Source organism: Patella vulgata, chromosome 1, assembly GCF_932274485.2.
Source record: "Patella vulgata chromosome 1, xgPatVulg1.2, whole genome shotgun sequence".
In the NCBI taxonomy this organism is placed as follows: domain Eukaryota; kingdom Metazoa; phylum Mollusca; class Gastropoda; family Patellidae; genus Patella; species Patella vulgata.
The window spans coordinates 93636947-93647234 of NC_065879.2; the positions used below are offsets into that span (position 1 = coordinate 93636947).

At 36.1% G+C, this 10288-nt stretch overlaps 1 long non-coding RNA gene across 1 annotated transcript; it reads left to right on the top strand.

The window, feature by feature from the left end:
* Positions 1-5378, top strand: LOC126819005 (uncharacterized). The gene is made up of 3 exons (XR_007679449.1): positions 1-163; positions 1338-1944; positions 5277-5378. It is a non-coding gene; the product is annotated as an uncharacterized LOC126819005 (long non-coding RNA).
* Positions 5379-10288: the final 4910 nt, after the last annotated feature.

The following is a 10288-nucleotide window of genomic DNA, read 5'->3' on the forward strand; positions in this document are numbered from 1 at the left end:
TGGTATAAGTTATGGTGCCGAAGACCAACGAGACCCCTGGGTGTTTTCCCGACATAATGAAGAAAATCCCATGTGGCTGTCAACAGAGTTTACACCACTAGAAACCTGATTAGTTGGTGAACAAAAAACAAAACCGCAGGACTAAAAAGTTATCTTCGAAGAGGTGAGTGGCAGGCGCGTTGAGTCAAACGGGCCACCCCTTCCCCGGGCATATATAAACCCAAACTAAGTAGTCATCTCTCCATTGTCTACGATATTACCTTAGGTGGAAGTGGACTGTAAAGTCATCTCTTGTTGTTTTTGTTGTTTCTTACAGATTTAACGCCCAATAAAATAAAAATGGTGATATCATGGACAGGAAGAGATGACTACTAAGCACCAGGTAGTGGTAGCAGTCATCTCTTCCTGTCTATATTTTAATTTTATTGGACGTTAAATCTCTAAGAAACAACAACGCCATCTCTTAAGACGCCAAACTTCAATATATCACCCAAAGTGTCCCCCGCCCTCGGAATATGACATATAATTTATTAAGCGATCTAAAAAATCATACTAGAATCGGGAATTAATTGTTAAGTTAGTTGTGAAAAAAGAGCACTTTTCATCGAAAGATCAATGGTTGTGTAGACCAGGTTGATGGATGCTTTAATAATATCAGAATAAACTGACATTAAGATAGGGAACTGCATATCTAGTTACAAAGGAAGGAACTTTTTTTGTAGGGCAGTTCAGTTACTGTATGATTTAATATAATAATATATTGGGGAAAAATATGACAAAAAGAATATGGACCTACACAACCATTACTAACAATAAGAGTGCATATCAATCAATTTAATTTAATTTGTGTTAAAAAAAAAGAAAAAATAATGCCCTGTATTATTTCTATAAATGGAAATGAAAATGAAATGATATGGGGTTTAACGTCCTACTGTTCTGCTCCTATACTGGGCTAATGAAGACGGGCATACGCCATACCGAGTGCTATGAGGGAAATTTTGCCCGGGCAGCGGCACTATCGCCTACTCTTATATCGAATTCCAACTGCCAAGGGATCTTTTACGTGCATTCCAATGTATACACGGGACCTCGGTTTTTCGTCTCATCCGAAGGACTAGACAGCTGTCCTTGTCAGGCCCTCAGTTCTGCACCACTGACAAGGGGAAACAACGTCGGAAAATCCAGATGAACTTTCTCGGCCAATGCAGGGATCGAACACCCGACCTCCAGGCTAGCGAGCCAGCGTCTTAACCACCTAGCCACCGTGGCTCCCTCTATAAATGTAATTTGTTTTAATTGTGTTCTGTATTGCTGCTGGTTCTTCATTTTCGTTTCAGGTAACTTTTATCTAGGGAAGAGTCATACGCTATAACTCCCAAACGCTGAATTTGTGAACCGCATTAAAGAACTTTTAACTATGTGGAACGTACTGGACGAACAGTTTTTAATGTGTAAAAAAAATTCCACCGGTCCAGCTATGTGGTTTTTACTGCGAGCACTTCGCTTTTCCACATTAAGCAAGCGGATTCTTTTTCCCCCACGGTCTTTTATCCGCACTGATCACACCAATCATCAGTGAGCTGGACCTCCTGTTTTAACAGGTTTTTATTATGACAAAGAGAGAAGATGACCCACCCCCTCTTCTCACGATATCGATTCTTTAAGTTGACAACTAAAGTTGGACCAGAAAAAAACAAATACATCTATTCATGACCGGTGCACATGTTATAACTGCCAACATATGCGGAATCAGGTCACAAAGCCAATTAAGTATTATTAATCAAAGCCAATGAACAACGGAACTGTTATAGTGACTGATTTACATTTCATGATCAGACCAGACTCCAAAGGATTAGCAATTAGCTAAACTATAAAGACTTCATCCCTAGGATATCAGTTAGCAATGGCGCACTGACTGGGTTATCTCTTTAATCCTTGTCATAGGTAAGCCTACATTATTCTATACGATTAATTAGTTTATATACATGGTAACCAAAACTATAGTATATATACCCCAATCATCCTGAATACCATATCACTTCTATTCTGGATATTAAATACCAAAACTAGTATATATACCCCAGTCATCCTGAATACCATATCACTTCTATTCTGGATATTAAATACTTCATATCAGTTACCTTTGTTCCTGTACTATTTTAGAAACCCCTGCTTACGTAATGACTCTGCTAATACCTTGCGAGTTACAGTCAGGCACCAACAAAGTGCTTGTCCTCAGAACCACAGTGCATCAGTGAGTAAGACACTGCTTGATAGCTAGGAGTTACTGGGTTCGATCCCAGTGTTGGTTGGGAAAGTTCCGCAGGATTTTCTGGCATGGTTTCCCCTTGTCATTGATATAACACAGGGCATCTGGCATGGGACGAAAATACAAGTTCCCTTGTACACCTTGGTTTATACGTAAAATGAGTTAGATTTACAGATTTCTGGAAATGAGCTACATTTACAGATTTCTAGAACTTAACTTCATTGTCTTCATTAGTTAGCTGGATTTTAAGTCACATTTCATTTCATTACCTGAAAAAAATGTAATATATAATAAGCAATGATAACCATTGGAACCGGGTTTCTGCTGGATATTGGAAATGTGATGCATGATGACGTATTGGTTTTACCAGAAATGAAATGAAATGAAATGAAATATGGTTTTATGGCACGTCAGCTCCAACCGGGCTATATTGCGCCAAACATATGGTATATCTAACGAGACAAATTAAAACAATATCACATAAATGGTTTTACCAGAGGAAGACAACACAAACAGAAAACATGCAGTATACAGGCAGTTTGTTTTGTGGTGTTGTGGACATTTTGTGGCTTGGAATAGAGTTGTCGTTCCTTTATGTTGCGTGCTGAGGATCAGAAGAACTTTTCTTGGTAGAAAAAGGTTTTATATCAAACAGATTGGTTTAATAAAATTCGTTAAAACTTAAATTCAAAATCTTGTTTTTTTGGTCTTTTTACTATGTCTGGAACAGACTCTGGCGCAGCTTTTGGGCTATAGTTAGGGCAATATTTCTTGGATTCCCATTTTCGATGATATTAAGCTTTTAAGCAAACCTGATCATTATTTTTGTATGCATAAGGTCTTTGGTGTATATTATTAGTTTTTTCTTTGTTCTGAGAGGGGAGTAACAGCCCAGTTAGTTGTCTGTTCTCTGAATGACAGATCTTATGATACAACGAGCACGTGCTAACAATTCGGCCACCTACCCCCTTACTTTCAGAAGTATGTGTTTAATTTAGTAGTACATGTATATCCATATAAGTGTTTTAATTTATGGTAAATGGAGACTGAATAACGACAAATACAGGCCTCGGTACATGGAACTTTGGTTTTCAGTTCCAGTTCGTTACCACGCCCCCTGTCCTGTATTCCTGATTAGTGCAGTGCCTTACTCACTGAGCACCCGATTGCTCCAATAAAATGTCATTTGTTATATCATCTTCATAACTTGGACTATTTGGCGCAAAACAGTACTGACAGCAACAGATGTGTCTATAGCTCTGCGATACAGCAGTCTCTGGACATAATTATCAACAGATTAAATAAAATTGAAGAAAACCAAGAAATGGGAAAATAGAAAAGAGTAACGGGAAATTAATTAGCCATCGACCCAGTTAACATTGATGGTTAGATTTACGTTAAGTTTACGTCATTTTGGTTAGCGCCCAAGAACGGTAAAATTTTACTGCGAAATTTACGTTACGTCAGAAAATGACGTAAATCTAACATAAATTTTATGACGGTTTTCTAACCAATTTTTTCGCTTCTAATATTTGTAAATTAAATCGCCATACCAATGTGCATAAATTCTCACAATTGATAAATAGTTGAAATCCAGACATAATAATGACATATGTATTATTGGTGATAATTCTAACGTTAATCTAACGTAATTTTTACGTCAGGATTCTGACCGTTAGTTTATGGTTAGTTTTCTAACGTCAATATAACGTTAGTTTTATGTCAGAATTTTAACCGTTAATTTTCTAATGTATATGTATTGTTAGTAATAACGTAAATCTAGCATTAGTTTTCTAGCATAAATCTAACGTAAAACGAATGTCAGGATACTAACAATTAAATTACTGTTAGTTTTTAATCATTAATTATCGAACCATAATTTAAAATTAGTGTTAAAACATACGTCAGGATTAATTAATCCAATAAAGTTACCAAAATTCTAAATTTTAAGCACTTGAACAAAATCTGTTATAAATGCAACCTGTAATGTATTTACAAAGCAACTAACAAAAACAGTGGGTGTGGCACCACCCCTAGGGTTCTGGGCATGACCCATAACAAATAGTTGCTATCCTTAAGGTATAAGGAATAAATATGCCAAGTTCCAATGTAATGTAAATTTTATTTTGCTAAATTATCTTAAGCAAAGAAACATGGCCTGGTGGACTGTTCTGTCTTAGTTTGGTTGGTTATTAACTTGTTTGGTGCTAATTATATTTAAGATACTGTATTTTTGGGGCTATAAGTCGATACTTTTTTCCGCCGAAGTTCGGCCTTCGTCTTATACTCCGCTTCGACTTATGTTCGGATGAAGATAAAAAAAAAAAGACATCTCCCCAAAATAAATTTCAGTTACCGTCTCTCCACGATGCCGGACGCACTATCGTCTCAAATAAAACTACATGTACTTTAAGTTATACCACTCCAATCGAAATATTTGTAGACGTTTCTTTGCTTGTTTTTTTCCCATTTTTTAAAAACATCCCCCCCCCCTTCAAATATTATCAACCCGAGAATATGCCATCAAAATAAAATCTTTCTCAGACATTCATCAAAAGATGGCGCGTTTCTGTTTCTCGTAATTTCACGCGTCTCGCGAGATGTCTACTTTAAGTTTTCAGTAAAATTAACCAATCATACTATACTGCATTGTTTTATTTTATTTTTAACAACATATTTTATAAACACGTGTGATTAAATACGGAGTCTGCATTGTCTTATAGTTATTGGATATATTGAAATAAAATGAATCAAGACCACAACTTGGAATATTAAACATTTAATTTTATTTCAATAATTCGTTTGCGCGTCTGGGTCTTTAGCAGTGGCAGGAAACCGGAGAATACCCACATGGTTGGACAGGCGACCCTACTCTTTGTTACGTACAACTAGGAATTCAAAACCATGCCAGTTGACTCAATGACAGGCCTCATGATACAGCATGCACGTGCTAACCTTGCCCCCCCATTATTTGGAAGAGTGCTATTTATTTCATAATTTTTTTCAGGGGCTGTTCGAAAAAATCCTATGACCAGGCATGCAACAGATTTAGAAATAAATGAATGTATAAAAAATTGGCTGCGTTATGCTCCAGAAAGAATAAAAAGGGTATTTTGTAAATATGTAATTTGTCATAACTTTTTCTGCATGTGTATTTTGTATTCAAGTTATAATGTTGGTAATTTTTATTTTTGGGAAATATGTACATGCACTAGCTCTGATTATCTCCCTTGCGCTTAGTAGCTGCACTTGAGAGCTCTGTCAATTTATCTAATATTTTGAAAGAAATACTGTTCCTATTGGTGTGATGATCAGCAAGGAAGTGTTTGATGGCCTGGAGACATTTTTGTTATGATCTTTCATATATTGGATAGGTGCAGCCTAGATTTTCAAATCTTTGTATATACCGTTAATTTTTATATTATGGATTCTTTTTTTTTTTATTGTATGGTTAGCACGTGCGCGCTGTATCATAAAGCCTGTCATTAAGTCAACCGGCGTGGTTTCGAATCACCGGTTGTACGTGACAAGGAGTAAGGTTGCCTGTCCAACCACGTGGGTTTTCTCCGGGTCCTTCGGCCCCCCCCCCACTGCTAACGACTCCTACGCGCAAGCGAATTATTGAAATAAAATTAAACTATGTTAGTCCCAAAATAACCTAGTTGGTGTCGAGTGGACGTTAAACCCCATTTCTCTCTCCTTTTCATAATGTAAAAGAAAATAAATCTTATTTTTTAAAAGTGCTATATAGACTTTTTGTTGTAACCAATTTTTCAATTATCACCATTTCATTATGTATATGTATGAGTGCTGTTATACTTTAAAATATATTTTTATCTATTTTCTAAATAAAATTTAGATACTTTATTGACAGTGTTGTAATTAAGTTTCAGAAGGGATTGGGGTGTTCGATACCCGAATTTTTAGCATGTGTGGGTTATATCATAAGGTTGGTATGGTTATACATGACAAGGAGTCGTGTGTTTTTTTCCAGGTCCTGTGAATTACTCCTATTGCTAAAGACCCCTATGTGCAAGCGAATTATTGAAATAAAATTGAACCATGTGTTAGTCCCGAAGTTTGTTGAGTGGGAAGGCATTTGAAAAGACTATATGTGCATATCTTTTAGTTATTGGATTAATGTAGGGGTTATTGTATAACATTTAAATGGTTATATTTTCATACCAAAAGGGATTTTAATTTAATGTTTGTTTTACATTATTGGTTTTTCGTACCATCTGAACGACTATACGTTATCCCTTGCCGGGAAACACACCAGAAAGTCCTAACTGAGCCCCTTGGTTCCGATGAACGCCAAAAGATAAAGTTATATTTATGTCGGATTTACGTCAAAATGGTCGGTCAGTTTACGATCATTTTTCTCATCTTTTAACGATAATTTAACGTCAGCAAATGACGTTAATCTAATGTAAAGTTTACGTCATATTTGCGTCATTTTCTGACGCAATTCTAACGTAAAGTTTACGGCATTCTCTGACGTAAATGTAACGTAAACTTTACGTTAGATTTGCGTCAGAAAATGACGTAAACTTTACGTTAGATTAACGTCATTTCCTGACGTAAACTTATTGTTAAAAAGATGAGCAAAATGATGGTAAACTGACTGACCATTTGTACGTAAACTTTACGTAAAATTAACATCAGTTTGTTATGTGGGTATAGGTACAGACGTATCTGTGTTTGACGACATTCCGGACGAATTCAGAATTTCTTGGATAGAACTCAAAAAAATAAAAACCCACGCGTAAAATATTGGAAATTTTGCAGTAAAAGTAACTATTAGGCCATTTCCGGAAATGTTTACCGACGAGAGGGGAAAAAGCAGAAAATGAAGCTGGAACACAGAAGAGACTTTAATAAAACGATATGTTCTTTATTATTATCCAGAGGTATCCGATATTAAGGCCCGAAAATATCGTATCGTCCTGAGAATCAACGAGGCCCTAAGAAGAAAATAGTGACAACCAATCACAATGTAACACTGTACATACATGTATATATTTTTAATTAAACACACCAACAAAAAAAAACATGTATGTATAAGTTAATATGGAATTACCAGAACGGTTCTTGATAATATGTATATTTCTCCACGGATAAATAAAGCATTGGGAAGGAAATTAAAATAGCTTCCTGAATATGTAATTACCAGAAACGTTGTAGATAAGATGTAAGAGCTTTTTATATGTTGTTGATGTATAGTGGTCAAATAAATTATCACACATCGCCTGCCATATGCTATCCTGAAATCATCTGATTTCACCATGCTGGAGGTCCATGTTCGATTCGTGCATTGACCGAGAAAGTTCATCCAGATTTTCAGGCGTGGTTTCCCCCTTGTCAGTGATGCAGAACGGAGGGCCTGACAAGGACAGCCGTTTAGTCGTTCGGATGGGACGAAAAACCGAGGTCCCGTGTACACATTAGCGTGCACGTAAAAGATCTTTTGGCAGATGGAATTCGATATTAGAGCAGACCGTAGCGCCACTGCCCGGGCAAAATTTCACCCACAGCACACTGTATGGCGTATGCCCGTCTTCATTAGCCCAGTTTAGGAGCAGACCGGTAGGACGTTGAACCCCATTTCATTTCATGATTTCACCTTGTTTTCTGTATGTAAGTTCTTTTATTCAATATCATTTATGCATGTTCAATTATAGTTAATTAGATAACTGTAGTGAACTGAATTAGTATATTAACTGAACATCGTGTTTATGGGAAACAATCACTAGTTCTATTCTGAAAGCACGACGTTTCGACAAGTATCCTCTTATCGTTATCAAATGAAATGAAATGTTGTTTAATGGCACGTCAGCTCCAACCGGGCTATATTGCGCCAAACATATGGTGAATCTAACGAGACAAATTAAAACAATATCACATAATTGAATTTATATATGTAAATAAAAACAAATATCACAGAAAATATATAATTAAAAATAAATATAACAAATCTTTTACATATATAAATATTTAAAACAATATACATGATTTAATATATACAATTAAAATTGAGAATAAAGGTTTGTCTCTTTTAAAAATGTTAGCACTTTATCATATAGCTCCGGTTGAGCAAATAGCTGACGTAATGACTGGCAACGGTAGTATTTAGATCTAATATACTAGAGATGTTTGCACTCAATCAAGATGTGACTCACTGTCAAAGTTATCGTTATCAAGCACAATGTTCTGTTAATTTGTTTCCCGATCGCTAAATGCCACTAAAAGATTGAATTAGTATAAATTGGCTTAGGTATATGACAGAGACGGGCTGTGGCTGTCCACTAGAGGAGCTGGGAAGCTCAAGGCAAAACGAGGGTGCACCACAATGGAGGCGAAGGTAAATTAGGACGATGGCCTAAGGACTACAATATGATATATGGTTGTTAGAATTATAGATGAAATATGTAATTATTAGTATGTGTTCCTGTACGTTAAAATCCACAGTCATCGTTAATAATAGATCCTTTGATACTATGTTACAATAATTGTGTTGCCGAATTCTTATTTTAATTGTACGCTAAATGAATGAATAGATATTATATTTTTATGCTGCATGTACTCCCCTCCCCCTAAATTACAATTCATACTTAAAGCTGAGGGTATTGCGAATACGCCTTTCTTTAGGACTCCAACGTGGGCTGTATCTCCCCCAAAGATTGATTTCGATCTTACGCAACATAAAAAGAGATATACTAGCTCTACGGTGTTTCAGTGTACGGTCTAAATATGGTGATTATGCTCCTATTTACACCGATGGTTTTAAAATTGGTGATCGGGTAGCTTCGGCTACCGTGACACCATCTGAGACTATATCTGTGCGACTTCCACCTGCTTCTTCCATATTTACTGCTGAACGCCAGACCATCTTTCAGGCTTTGGAGTTTATTCAATCATCGCATCTATTACAGCACATCTTTACAGGTTCCCCGTCCTCGCATCAAGCAATTAACAATAAACAGCTTGAACACCCATTAGTAGCGGCTACTATCTTATGTTCAACAGCAAAGACGTTGTCTTTTGCTGGCTCCCCAGTCACGTTGATATAAGGAGGAATGATGAAGCAGATTTTGCTGCTAAAGCCGCTTCAGATTTTCCCCAATCACCCTTTTTTAATACCATATCGCGATTTTAAATCATGTATAAATCATTTCATTTATGGCCGCTGGCAACGGCCTCTTGCAGACACAAATAAACTTCATCACATTAAGCCTCTCTTAGGAGACTGGCCAAGCTCCTATAGAACCAACAGGAGGGATGAAGTTGCCTTGTGTCGTTCTCGCATAGGTCATACTTTTTTTTAACTCATATTTTCATCTTGAAGCGAGAGCTTGTGAATGTGAACACTGTCAGGTTCTTTTGACAGTTAAGCACATTCTGATTGAGTGCAAGCATTTCAAGGATGTCAGATCCAAATACTTCCGTTTTCAGTCATTACAGAATTTATTTGCCCAACCGGGTCTATATTGTTAAGCGTAAGATTTTTTAAAAGACATTTTTATAGAAAGTTAATTTGTATATATACTGTTTTTCGATATTTTATTTTTTAAATATTTGATGTACATAAAATAATATTCATAAAATGATAATTAATTTTAATATGTGTTACTTGTTTTTTTATGATTATAAATATTTTGTGATGTCATTTAATGTCTCGTTAAATTCACCATATGTTTGGCGCAATATTACCAGGTTGGAGTTGACGTGCCATTAAACAATGCCTTTCGTTCTCTTTCGAGAGTTTGGATCTAAATATTGTGATTATGGTCACATTTACACAGATGGTTCCAAAGATAATGATAGGGTAGCTTCGGCTACCGTCACAACATCTTGAATCATTTCTGTTAAGACTTCCATCTGCAGCTTCCATATTTAATGCTGAGCCCCAGGCAATTTTTCAAGCTTTTGAGTTTATTCTGTTCTACCATGCCCTAAAAGAGAGAGGCCATTATCATTGTTTGGAAAGATTGTTTCAAAAAAGGAACAATTATGTTGGAA